We start from the raw sequence: 14,855 nt of genomic DNA on the forward strand, positions 1-14,855 counted from the left end.
TGAAGTGTCTTGCCCAAGGAGCTGGGGATCAAACCGGCAACCTTTCAGTTACGAGATGAGCTTCCCAACCCTTGGACCACGGTCGCCCGTTACAATAACAGTAACATTACAATAACACAATGTTTTCTTGCATTTATGGTAAAAAGTAAGAAAACTTCTCTTAGTTGCTTAGGCGATCGATTTCACACAAGAAATCCGCCGGATTTCACACAAGACTGATGTAAGTCTCTCAGTTCATGTTTCCTCACAGTCTTGGGAGTCTTTTGTGTGTTGCACAAATATTTTAATCACTATGCTACGGAGGTGCTAGGATGACAGGCAGAGAAACAGGGGAATTAAATCTAATATGATGTGTAAGCCCGCTCTGAAACATGGTGGCTGTAAAGCTGTGCAGGTCGTTGTGAGTAGCTGTACTTGTGCAAATGACTCATATTAAACTGAGCACATTTTAGTATTACATAGAAGTTCAGGCCTGTAAACACAGATATCTCGCTGTTCTTGGAACATCTTTCTAAAGAAACCTATTATCATTTTCTAATATTTACCTAATGATCTTATACTCAACACACGTGGATATTATTTCGCTTTATTAGCAATGTTCCCTCTATCTTGGCATTTCCTTTAAAATCTATTTCATGTTTCACTTTGGTTTTCTTTTTGGTGTTCTTCATATTTATTGTTTCTCAGTCTTTCAGTGAATTTCCAGAAGTCTGAAAGACAAAAGACAAAAATAAGCAGAGACAAATGCAAACTAACATCTGAAGCCAGGTATCTCAGTGACACCCTGCAGTACAATAGTGCACAAGGGATAAACTTCTATTTCCCTTCCTTCTTTTTTTCATCCTGTGACTTTCCGATTCAGAATCCTGCACAGGGCTGCCCATTTTTACTCCAGCAGCATGAGGAATGACCAAAGCTAAACATGCTGCTGCGCAGGAAGGCACAGCTCCCTTTGAAGTCTCCTGCTTACAAAGCAGTGGATCAGTTTAAGAGACACCCCGGAGGGAAAAGATTGTTACCAAGTTAGCATGCTAAATATAGAAACTGCTATGTTTGAGCATGTAAGGATATTCAGATTTGTGGGATTGTCAGGGTTTTTTTTCCTAGTGTGTGTGTTCTTTTTAAATACTGTGGTTAGTACCTGTAAATGGATACAGCTGCAGGGTCCAGTTAGCAGAATATTTAATGAAAATGTTTCTGCAGGTAGTTCTGAGCACACAGCAGTGTTTTATGGCAAATTCTCACGTTACCGACACCTAAAGGTTAAAGTTGAGCTGCACTGTGATGACACTTTTATGGCCGTATGAGGTGCACCCAACAGCAAGACTGGATTTTTTTTAAACTGACTTATCAGTGCAGATTCGTTAGAGTAATACTTTTTTCTTTTCTTTTTTTATAATCCATCAAAAATTGTTTAACATGTATGACCTTCACTGCCAGGGTAATATTTTTCTTAACATTCTTCTCTGCTCCACTCCAGAGATTTCCCCAAAAACCTTGAAAAGGTTTCAACACAAATGTTCAAAAAACAAAACTCTGCCTCCTTTGGTGATGTTTCATTAACATAATAAGAGTAAAAGATGCAATAAAGACATTCAAGTCAAGATTTGTGTGTGTGTGTGTGTGTGTGTGTGTGTGTGTGTGTGTGTGTGTGTGTGTGTGTGTGTGTGTGTGTGTGTGTTGGGGGGGAGCTCTATATCGTAACAGCTCACTGGACTGTCACTCCCAGATTTCTCAGACTGGATCCAAAGACAGTCACAGACTCTGGCCAACAATCCCCCAGCTAATGCCGGTCAAGTCCATCACTGTTATAAGAAAATCAGAGAAGTGTGAAGTTGCAAATAGAGACAGAAAATCATTTTTCATCATCCTCCAAGCCATCAGCTCACCAAGCAACTCCTTTATGTCTACAGATCAATACATCAAATCAAATAATATGTACAGAGCACAATGAAAAACTCTTTGAAACTTCCCCTCTTTGATTTCAAAGCTTGGCTTTCAGCCCTCATGTTCCCACAGGTCTCCTCTTGCATTTCATTATTCCCACCATGCCGGCATATCCTAAAAATAACATTCTCTGTATAACACTCAACATAAATACATAGAGTACATAATCTGCTGTGCAGCAAACTCAATCCCTCGTAACACATATGAGCTCTGTGTTCGATTCACACTTAAAACCACTCGGAAAGTTACATTTTCCAAAATGCACAATAACATACACGTTATTGTGAAGCCTCAACCCGCTGAACTCAAACTTAATCAAGTTGCTTGGTGAATAAATCCAACCAGCGAGAGACAATGAAAGTGAAAACCAAGCAAAAACAGAACAAATAAGCGAAGACACAGAGCTCCAACACGGGGAGCGGAACTGCAAACAAACTGACTTACTCCTCCACTAACCCTCCGATCCCCATATCCAATATCGACAATTACCCCATATTGTCACGGCTGCTGCTTCGAAGCCTGCCGTGCCTGCAGTGTGACAGAAGGGTAGTATTTGATTCTCTGGGATGAGAACACTTTGGAAACCAGTGCACTTCTGCATTAATCAATCTGCTTCAAATCCTCATACCTGAAGTGGATGGAAATTACTGGCAGAAGCCATGTAAATGGAAACAATGAGTATGTTTTGGTATCCCACTGCTAATTTTACTCGCTTATTAATTGAGTAATAATCTGTAATATTGTAAATCTGTGCAGTTTTACTCATTTGACTAGTCTGGTTTTTAATATAATGCCTCAAGCCACCTAAAGGAACTTTACTGTGCTGTAAGATAAAGACCCCACAATATAAAAGTGAAAATGAGACAGAAACCTGGCTCAGGGAGGGGCAGCCATGTGAGCTGCTGGGGATGAGGTGAAAGAGAAGGAAAAAAAGGAGACAGGACCAAATACACACTACAGGAGGCATCTGCTTCATTTAAGACTGCTTCAGTAGCTGGTATCAGTTTACACACATGCAGGTGTTCTTCTCATTTCCATAATATCATTTGTACATGCCGCTGTCAAATAAGCCAAAGGCAAGTCCAGAATAACTTCTGAGTTGTTAAGGAATTCAAGCTGGATGGAGGATCTGACGAACCTGCAGCCAACAAGCTAACAGCAGGTCTCCCTCCAGTAAGCGCTCAGGGTAACAGCAGGAGAAGGTCTGAGAGTAAATCCCCTGTATCAGCTTTATGAACTGGAAACACAAGAGAATTGGCATCATGACTACATGTGTGCATGAGAGATTTGGATGTTATGTAATGATTCGTGATTATGAATTATAGCAGCTTAGTGAATTTCTCGTCCTGGCATTTGACAGATAAACAAACTCAGTATTAGATTTAAAAGGCAGATGAAATACTGCCAGAGTGGCTTTGAACAACCCCCCCCCCCAAGATTTTTATTACTTGTTTGGGAACAACTTATTTGCAGCAAAACAGACCACAGAGCAACATTAGCTGCATTTGGAGCCAGCTCATGAGTTTTAAAAAGTTCCTATCACATTTTGGGAAATAGGAATCAAGACTGCTGTCAGCTTTTTAGTTTAAGTAGAGCATAAACTAATAAGCTTCTTCTCATCTAAACCTAATATTTCTTCTTTTAGCAGCTTAATGCCCCATTTTATTCACCTGCTTGATGCGGGGCAGGCAGGTTGATGAGAGCGTTTTTAGTGAACACAATTAGCTAACAGATGCTAAACTGAGCTGTAAAGCAGTGACTCATTTTACCGCTAATTATCTAAGCCAACAACAGTGAATTTTTAAAGTTTGAATCCAGATGACTCTGTGGAGCAGTTGGGCACATGTGTAGAAAAGTGCAGACTTTGAAAAACAAATTGGAAGTGAAGCATACCAACGGGTTCTTCTCCACTTCTGCAAAGGGGATGAATAGAAGCAATGCAAAATACAAAATACTGTACTGGCTGTGAGATGTAGAGCGTGTGAAGTGTACACATGCCGAGATGAATTTCTTTTATGTGCAGACTTACTAAAGATTACTCTGACTCTGTAACTGTGTGAAACTGAAGGAGCTGAGCTGTGAACCTCGTATGTCTGACAGCCTGTGTTCATCATACATGCAAATGGAACATTTGAGCAGAAATCTATTTATCATTAATTCTTTTATTCACAGCCTCTCATTACAGACAATCGAATCGTTAAATGTCTCATCAGTCACACATGCAATGATAGTAATGCATTCATTCACTCAACCAGCCGCTTGCCTGTTTTCACCCCATTCATCAACCCTTCAGGTTGCACTTCACAGAGGTTCACCGGGGCTACGACTGCTGCTGATGAGAGCCAGCTTGTCAGGACAAGTGGCACACACACACTTGTATGCTAATGAGACCTTTCCTGGTTGCTGTGGATGGAGCTGGTCAAACATCAGACACAGATCATCACAATATAATCAAATCAATGCGGTTTGAACAAAGTCAAAGAATCACAGAGTATAAAGCATTTGTCACAGTTGCAACTAAAATAGGCAGTTACATCCTTAAAGGTACAGTAAGTCATTTTAAAGTTTCACTTCTACATCTTCCTACAAACTGATGCATTCTCATAAACTTCGAATGCGTGCATTAAAAATACATAGGAGCAGGCGCCAGCTTGTGGACGCTGTATTCCCAAAGCCGCCATCTTGAATACAGAGCCCGAGGTGGACATCGCTGTTCTGTCTAATTGTGTTTTATCTATGTATCTAGTGTACGGCCACACGTGTAGTGTCTTTATAAATCATGTTTTCATTTAAAGATCAAAGTATGACCATTTAACATTTATTCACGTATATTTTCATCATCTCTTTCTTATTATGGCTTTCTCCTCCTCCTCTTCATCTGCCCCTTCCTTCAACACTGCTGTTGTTCCTCCCTGATTTCCACCTCATCCTCTTCCTCCTCTTCTATCTCAAGCTTCATCTCCTGAACTGAAATCACAGCTTCACTGACTCGCAAGCTCGTATCGAACCCCTTTCACAAAGTTTTACAGCCTCCTCCAGAGTAAATAGATGTGCACACACATTGAGAGAGATGTAAACAACAGTGGACCAGAAGTCTACATTCACCACCGAACGGCAGCCACAGTTGTTTGTCCTATAGCGGCCACCATAGATAAGATTATTCAGAAAACAGAATTCATTTGATTGCAACCTATTGTCATCTACTGCTAAGATTTTACACACTGTGCCTTTAAAATCAATGAACACGTGAAGTGATAGATTATTTTTTTTCACCTATTAACTTGGGGAAGCAAAGCAGACGTACATTAGTGGTATTCTTCCAGGATAAACTGTTTACTAAGTGCAATACAGCTACAGAGCCATCTGACAGCATTGTCTGCAGAGCACCTCGGCTAAACTGCTAAATGCTATCAAGCTAACAGTAAACCATGTGGAAAGCAACAAATTCATTCAACATTCAAGTAGTATACCTTCGTAGTATACCATCTTTGAGTGTTTCAACAGATTCAGCAACTCACACAATTCACTTCACCTGAATATTTTTTACATTTGCTCCTCACCTCATTTGCTTCATGTTTCTATTACCGTGACATGAATATGCTTTAAGCAATTAGCTTCATATCAGCAATTAATATCGGTCATGCATTTCTGTTGTTCACTACTTGAAAATAAATCTCTCCCCTCACTCATTACAGTGAGTCACTTCTTCACCTCTGGCATGTCTCTTCAAAGTCTTGGCCACGGTAGGCCTCAGACCCAGTTAGCTTCCAGCCAATCCACCCCAGCAGGTCACTGCATGCTTTATTCTTACTGGCTACAGTCAAGAGATGCTTTTAAGTCACAAGTGGACTAACAAACTAATGTGAAAATAAAGGAGTGGACACAGTTTCATTTACTGCCCCTTTAATTTGGAAATGCAGCAAAGCTGTTATTTATAGCTAATAATAACCAACTAGCTGAAAAGACACAGGCACCAAACATAAATGTAATAAAACTGGGATAATTAAGTCTGAGCATGTTCCTTGTTGTACAGCCAAAGGAATTAGCCATAAGGCAGAATATTCATTAAATTCTCCGCATGTGGGGGTTTAAATTAGCAAAATGCTAACAGGGTGCAATTATTAGCTTTCCTTTCTTTAACTTAATGTTATAAGCAATGATCATTAAATACTTGTTTTGCCATCACAGTTTCAACTGCTTTTTATCCTTTTTTTTACCTCCTGCTCTCAAACCAAAAGGCAACTACATAAAAACAGCATTAAGAGAGTAAATTATGCAGGCAAAGCTGAGTTATTTTGAAGTGTGAGAGTAATAAATGGAAGTGTTAGCAGGTGGTGGTTGACAGCTGAGCATTGGTTGGCTCTGTCTGTGCTGTCATCTACTATCTGTTAGATTAGATAAATATAGGTGAGAAGAAATAGAAGATGAAATAAAGTAGATGAGCTGCCAAAACTGTCCAGAAAGATTTAAACCATAGCCGGAAGTGATAGGGATTAAATAAAAATCAGTCTTATTTTAGTTCCTCCTCATCATTATCACTGGGACAGAAAGGTAATGAGTTTTTTTTTAAGAGATAATTAGGTTAATTTCACGACATGACAAAAAACCTTCTGTTAGTTTGAACACAGGGAAAGATTATATAATGCATCCTAAACAGGAAATTAGGGAAACCTTGTCTGACTCTGTATCTATGCCTGCAGCTATATTGTGTCCTGTTTTTTGTTTTGTTTTTTTTGTTTTTTTTATCTCATCAGAGAAATTTAAAAGGGAAACAAATCAAGTGTCCTCTTTGTCATGCTCTCTATCTACTGCAAGATGCCTCGCCTTTCTTTCCATGCAGCAGATAAATGGTTCGAGATGCTGAGGTTTGTAAAGATAGATGTAGAGGAAGAGGGAAAAGACAGGACAAAGGGTGACTAAGAGCGATGAAAAGACAAGTGAAATGCGCCCTGGCCAACCAATGATGGGGATTTGTGCACAATTAACTTGGGGTAAACAAGATTGGACAGGAGTGTGCCGGTTTAGGTCAGTGGGATGAGCAGACAACTATATGCCGAATGACTGAGAGCAACCGGCCCGGGTTGGAGTTTGACTCCCAGTCCTTTGCTGCATGTCTTCCTTCACTTTTCTGTCAGTTTTCACTGTACCTGTCCAAAAGAGAAGAAGCCCCAAAATCTTTTTTTAAAATAAGATTGGACAGAAGCACACAGCTGGAAGCATACTTGAAAGATTATATATGTATATGCTAATTATAATGGGCCTACAATAGAACCCTGAGGTACGCCCTTGAACAATAAACTAGATGTATTGATTTGCTGGCTAATCAATTCCCAACCTCCCTGCTTTAAACCAACCCAGCAAAAGATTTCAGACAAATTCACACCCGAACTCGTACAGTATTAAGTTGTTCAATTTAAAAGCTGCTTCTGGTGCTGAGTGCTGTAAAAACACAGTGAAAACCCGTTCAGTGTTTCTGTGGAAAAAAAACACTAAAGGCAGATGAGGTGAACCAAGTAAAATTTGCGTGTCTGAATAATTTTGAGTCTTATTCTTATCTGCAAACACCATTTAGTATGCATGACTGAATGATGTTTGCACCCTCTCTACTCTTTGAAGAGACTTTGAAGATCTCTCACTTTTTGGCTTTTCAAGGCATGCCGCCCCCCTGTGTTCACCAGCTGCAGGAAAAACAACTAATGCAAGCTAGATCAATGAGCACATAACACTCAGAAGGAAAATGTCTGTTTAGTTTGCTGTGACTTCTAAGGAAGAAGCAAGAGGTTAGTGGATTTTTTTTTTTTTAATTTTAAGATCAGAGATCTGTGAAAACAGTTATTTTCTGATTTTTCTTTAAATTATAATCAGTGTAAACAAATTTGGCAAAATCAAAAGTTAGTTGGGGTTGGGGGAGGGGGTAAAGCAGTAGTCCAACAGATGGTCCAAAATTAAAGCCACCTGTTTTTGGGAAATACTTCTTCCCTGTTTGGTCTTCCTTCTGTGCTAAGATCCAGGAGAGCAGCTCCTCAAACAGTGACTGAGGTTATCGTGCCAAGGTCACCAAGACAGCTGTGGAGGTGATAGCTTTTCCTTCACTTAAATAGAAAGCTTTTTAACTACAGCAGAAGCAATCTTAAAGTGAAGGCCAGAAATGGAGCTGAGATTTGAGCAAACACTGAGGAAATGGATGGAACGGGGATTTCTGTCAAATGCTTTAAGTAACATTTGCTCCCATTATTGTTGAATGAATTCTGAGACCTTTGGATCCTTCCTATAGTCAAACAAAACTTGGGGAACAAACAGATTGAGATGATTAGTAGCCTCAAATGCAGTGCTAGCACAAGTGTTTGTGCCAAGAGGATGTTGCTACTTATCTCCAACCCTCTTTCCTGATTTAGTTTATTTTCTCTTTGACTCAGAAGGTTACCCACACATTGGTTGTTTCCCTTTGGTTTCCAGAAAGCTTCCCCCAACTACTGGCAGCGCTTTTTGACTGTGATAAAAAAATTTTAAGATACTAAAGCCAATGTGCCAGAAGTACTTCTCCTTCTTCCTGAAATTAATGCTGACCTGTTCTCAGAGCAGAAACCAGAATTTGTAATCCATTAACACTGATTTCCCTAGCCCTTTCCAGCAGTAATAACTGTGACACACAGACAGACACGCTGTCAATCATTCTTATTATCGCTGGAGCTGTGTGACCTTCTAACAGGCAGCTGGAGTGCAGTGGCAATTGTGGGGTACTGATCCAACAAAAAGGCAATGGGAGGATGTTGTTGTAATAGAAAGGCTGACCTGTTTGGGTCATGTGAAGTCACACCACAAAAAACTCCAAAAGAAAAGCTGTCCTGGTGAGTTTCTTTTGGCGCTCCATTGTGTGATCCCTGGGATAAACTGTGAGACAGTAAATCCTGTATCGATTTTGCTCAGTGCGTGCTGTGTCTGAGAAACTGGCCTTTTATAGAGTTTATGCTCCCTACACTGTTTTTTTCATATTTCATTAATAAGTTCAGAGTACATATTTACTTGAAGTGAAAGTGCGGATTCAATTCTGTGCCAAGGTCCTTTTTTATTTGTCACTCACTCATTATACACTGCAGATTTTTCAATATTTCATTGTTAGCCTCCAAAATGCATTTTACTCTCGCCGCTGGAAATTTCACAGACGGCGTTCTGCACCGGTGGTGACCTTCGCACTAAAAGTTGACCTCGACTGGCTGATATTTTAAGTATTTCCACATTCATTTTCTGTTTAAAATTGTCCCATATGAAAACAGGGGACTGTTTTCAAACAGGTTTATTCAAGGATTTCTAATTAATTGCCTCAAGGCAACGGTCGTAGTGATTTGGTGTTATATAAATAATAAAATTGATAAAACTGAAAAAGCTGAAGCTGCTGGCCAAACATCCATAGAGTTGACAGTGATAATTGTCTGTTGGTCTGTTAATATGACATTATACACAGTTTGAGCCACATGACCTGTTTGAGCTCTAAACGTTGTAATTACATGTTCTCTTAAAGGGAACTCAGAGGTTGCCAGTATAAACTCCTAACTCAAAAAATCAGCAGATGAGACTACCTGCCATATGTCTCTTACCTTTTTCCGCTTTATGCTTCCGCTCTTCCTCGTTAATTAATAACTTGAGCAATAACTTTGTTGCAGCTAGTTTGAAAATTCTTGTTTGCAATTATGAACTCATATCCATCAAATATTGGTCGCCATATTTGGAGACATCGCTCAAAGCACAACGTGGCATCTGTCAATGACAGGAGGGTTCCTGCTAAAGTAAAATAAATCTGGATTTCTCAGCAGTCAACCATTGAAGCCAGCTGCTGCTGCTGCTGCTGTTGCAGAAGGCTCAGAATTGATGAAAAGCTTCAGATGTTTATTGCAGATCTGAAAATGCCCTGGCAGACACACATGTGACTTTTTTATGGATTCAGCTTTCTTTGGAAAGCCTTTTCTTTCCCAGTCAAAGGAAATCATTTTACACCGAGAAGTGAAATTGCAAAAAATGGTGATCAGTTTCTATTCTCACTCGGCCCCCATTGGAACAAGCCTTAGGGATTTAAAGTGAGGCACAGCCAGAGTGACAGACTGCTGAGTGATTATTATGCACCTACCAGCTGAAGTGCCAGGTGAGGCAAACAGAAATTAATTCAGTGACTCTGTCAAGGAGACTAAACAATAGAGATGTTGGCAGAAAAAACCACTGGGGAGTTTGAAAAGGAACAAATGAGGTAAATTTGAAGGGAGGTGATTGTTCAAATGTTGGCACCATTTCTTTCTGGATCCCAAACTGGTTTTTCATGGCTAAAATTAAACAAGAGCAAAGATTAGAAAGTAATACTGTTAGAGCCCGACCCATTTGGCTGATTTTATCGGCCAATAGCAGCTTTGCTGGTTCGGCATTTATAACAGACGTTAAATGAAAATTTAAAAATCAAAGAAGAGAATGACTGTAAAAACAAAAATATGTAAAAACACCTTTTACCACCAGAGTGCACTGAGCAACCTGTTGGAAACACATATTTGGCACAAACAGGATAACCAGCTGATCCGAGCAGATTCTGGCGAAGCGCAAACCAGTGAATAAAAACATTATAAATGTTGAGAAAATCTGTTTATGTTTATTGTATATGACAAAAACGAAAATATTGGTCAATATCTTGTAATATTAGATTTTTAAATCAACAAATATGGATATCAGTCTTAAAAATCACCTCTCTATAACTGCTTCTTCACTTCAGTACAGATTAAACCCAGGGGGGGTTTCCACTCTCCTAACGGGTCTGAACTGTTTCCCCTAACTGATGGAAACTGATGGAGTTATGGAAACTCCCATCCAAATATCCATCCATCATTTTTTTAACTTTCCGAAACTGACCCGTGATTCCCACCCACTTCAAGCCATGCCTGGACAGCACTACATGGGTGAGAAAACAAGCTAAAATGCTTCCACTCCTGGTGAGACTGTTTACAGAAGGTATAAATAATTGGTCTGACAACACAAGCTGTTTCTCTGCTCCCACCATAACCCCGTCTAGGCTTGAGAAGGAGTGTCCAGGCTGTTTCTATCAAGAGTGGAGTCTTCCCTCTGAGGGGATCTGAGGGTCAAGCAGGAGGGAGAGGAAGACGAGACTGGAGAATGAGACAGATGTGCAAGACACAGAGGAACTCTGGGTACTTGGCAAACAAAAGCAGGAAGATGAGGAGGAGAAGAGGGGGACTACTGGATGGCCAGGACGGAGACAGACAGAAATAAAATACCAGTGATGGAGAAGGGAGAAACCATGACAAGGGATTTTCCGCAGATAAATGCTCTTCTTACCCTTCCCATTATACTGTTTGTATAAATGTAGGGCACCAGCAGTTGAGGTGGTGGAGCAGCATGTTGTGGGTGAATGTGAGACACTGCAATGGGCTTCTGGGGTAACGGCTCTATATAAATGCAGTCCATTTACCATGTGGAGAGGAAAATTACAGCCAGGCTTCAACAGAAAACGGGCCCCTATGGGGGCAATCTGTCGATGAGCTATCACGGCTTGTTTGTGGGAGCGCCGAGCATTCGACATTTCTGTCTGTCGGGGAATATCTAAATGAAGCGCTTTCATTTAAAGTGGACCCACTGTGCTTTTCCTCATTTTCTGCCATATATACAGTGTGACAATTGTGGATGCTTACATTAAACAAAGTTTCAAATAGTGAGGTCAGTGAATGTACGATAAATCCACTGAGCCGAACACTGAAGCTTCAGATGGATCCAAACACGCCACCGATCGACAGGTTATCCTCCTCTTTGATATCTGTGATGTCATTTATGATGAAGATATTCTTAATAGCTTGGACAGTCTCGGTCGTTGTGTCCTTGGGCAAGACACTTCACCCGTTGCCTACTGGTGGTGGTCAGAGGGCCCGGTGGCGCCAGTGTCCGGCAGCCTCGCCTCTGTCAGTGCGCCCCAGGGTGGCTGTGGCTGCAATGTAGCTTGCCATCACCAGTGTGTGAATGTGTGCGTGAATGGGTGGATGACTGATTGAAGTGTAAAGCACTTTGGGGTCCTTAGGGACTAGTAAAGCGCTATATAAATACAGGCCATTTACCATTTACCATTAATATGGTTGTCACACAGATCTGGAGTTTTTCCTTCACTCTGTCACTAAGTGCTTGCTCAGAGAGTGTCATTTGAATGTCGGAGGATTTCTCTGTATTATTAAAACTGAACTCAATGAACTGTAAATCATACAAAGTTACTGTAACAGAGTCCAAGACTAAAATAAAAGTTATGCCCAAAGTGCTGAGTTTAGCTGTTTGATTACATAAAATGTGTCCATTTAATTTTCGTACATAAGTAAAATGTTACATTTTATGGAATCTAGTCAAATGAAATGTAATCGGTTAGTAATAAACTGAGTTTATATCAAGTGCGTTTTCCTTAATGATTTTATTTTTGAGTTTATATAGTTCAGCTGCATTTTACTCAGAAGTATTGCTCCACGTGTGTTGAGGGTGAAGGATATTTTTGAGTGCAGATCTACTTCAAATGCTTTATTTTCAGCTTACATGAGCATTAAGAGTTGTGCCCTTACACAGATCATCAGTGCAAGCTGCTGGTTATGGATGGATGCTGACGGGAAGATGGATGTGATGATTAAAAAAATCTGGGAACACGCAGAAACAGCACAACTGCTCTTCTTCAATTGTAAAACCCACACTAGAATTCAGACTTCCATCTGTTTTTCCTCACTCTACAACCTCAGACAAGCATTTAATTTCAAAACTACAAAGATTCAAACAGCCTGAAGCCACTTTGTGTCTTCTTATTTGAAGAAAGACAAAACCAGCGTCACACCATCGGGACACATCAGCCACTTTCTGTCGGGTTTGAAACAAACGTCAAATGGCATGGAGACGGAAAACAGTTGCATAGATACAAAGAACAAGACAAAGCTGTAAATCCAGAGGTCTGCTGAAAAAAAACCCACCTCTACTTCCCAAATAAAAGTCCAAAATTGGCTCAGTGACAAATCTGAGATCTCTGGCCCCATGATGAGATTCAAACAGGTACTCATGCTCGAGCTAACTGAGTGTTTTAAATTCAATTTTCTCTCCCCTTCAGTCAGAATGGGAAAAAAAGTTGCACTTTTTCTCAAATGTCCAAAGTTGTTGAAGGACTGCAGCAGTAAACACACACACACACAGCAGAGATCTGTGGTAAACATGTCAACTTGTCCTGGCCATTAATTAGAGCCCTTTGGCACCGTCTTTGCAGTAAGAAGCCAGCACACAGCAGAGGACTGCATTACCACGGTGACTGTGGCCAAAATCTCATCCTGGATGTGATGGATATACAGCTGGACAGATAAATAGACATATGACGTGAAGAAATTATGTGTACATCCAGACAAATCCCTTTATTAAATTCCTCCATCAATCCTTGTAATTTAGAAAATGCTGTGACACGGTGGTGAGCTATGTCAGCATCCAATCAGTGATTTACACAGTGCTGAAGAAAGCCAGATTAACATTTAGCCTTGTTCCCCACAGATTATATTAAAGGGCTGCAGCTGTAAAAAGCTCTCTTTCTGTCAGCTGGTTGTCCAGGACTGTGAGAGACCTCTGCCACGGACAGTGCCAAAAAAAATGCTCATCTGTCTGCCTGAGAGACAGGAGGGTGTAAGAGAAAGGACAGCAGAAGAGGCACAGAGGGGAAAACACAGGCAGAGAGAAAGTTTGTCATGTGAAACCCAGAGTCACTCTATCACAACTTTAAATTGAGAGGCTTAGTCAGAGGCTCGGCACAGACCGGAGTGCTCTGAGGGTATTAATGAATCCAAGACCTTTAATGATCATCTTTCTTAGTGCCCGGTACCTCAGAGAGCGATGGCACGAGTGCAGGAGTCCTTCTGCAAAAGTGTTCAATTAAAAGTTAGCCGAATCAAATTCTGAATGCAAATACGGCTGGCCACTTAGCTTATAATAACCAATTATGTATTATGAATGAATATTAATGCAGTGGACTGCTGGGTGCTGAAAACACAGGAACGTTAAGCTGACTGCTGTGAAAAATTATTCATTATATTTCCCATTTAATGTTACTTTACAAAAGAAAGCCTGACTGTTGCATGTGCTAAAGCCCCAGTGCCCACACATTACACCTGTATATGTTAGCTTTAGAAACACAACATTTAGACACATTTAGGCTCCAGCCATGCCATCTTTTCAGTGAAGCCTACCAGTGTGTGGGTTAGTGAGCAGACTATTCAGGAGTCCTCTTGTTAGCTAAAAAACAAATATTTATTAATATGTAGGAAATAGAAGGAAATTCTAGAATTTAAAATTTACTAATGCCAACTGATGCCTGAAAAGATGAATCCCATCATTGTAGAGCATGACTAAAGCAAACTGACATGAGGAGCTGAACAAGGACAGTGCAGAACTTCTACTTGAACTTTGCAATTAGATCAGTGAAATAATCTGCGTACTTCAATACCTCAGTTAAGAAACTTTAAAAAGTCTTTAGATATACTGGGAGCACACGTAAGTTTTACTGGGGATGTACAGGTCAGTGGGAAATCTGCACTGTAACTTTGTCATATCCGCAAACCCATCTGAAACCCTTAACCATAACCTACAGCCTGGCCTTGACATGCACCTCTCAAGAAATGTGACTACACATTAATTACACATAATCTCGCGTGAAAATGCCGACATTAAACGTCCTCGCTGAACTTGTGGGTTCAGAATGGGATTCAACAAATCATTACAGTGGTTACTTCTATCATTTATATACAGTCTACGACACAAATTTGTATCAAATAATTAAGGCAAATTAAACATAAAGCATGAGCTTTTCCTTCATTTTGTGTGCCAGGTTTCTATTGGCCAATCGCATCCTCATCACCGCCCGA

At 40.4% G+C, this 14,855-nt stretch overlaps 1 protein-coding gene across 2 annotated transcripts in view; it reads right to left on the bottom strand.

Annotated features, from left to right (window-relative positions):
- Window positions 1-14,855, bottom strand: part of LOC113028788 (receptor activity-modifying protein 3) — a 38,736-nt gene that overhangs the window by 13,631 nt on the left and 10,250 nt on the right. The gene's annotated exons all lie outside the window — the stretch shown is intronic.

This window comes from Astatotilapia calliptera, chromosome 9, assembly GCF_964374335.1.
Source record: "Astatotilapia calliptera chromosome 9, fAstCal68.1, whole genome shotgun sequence".
Classification (NCBI taxonomy): Eukaryota; Metazoa; Chordata; class Actinopteri; order Cichliformes; family Cichlidae; genus Astatotilapia; species Astatotilapia calliptera.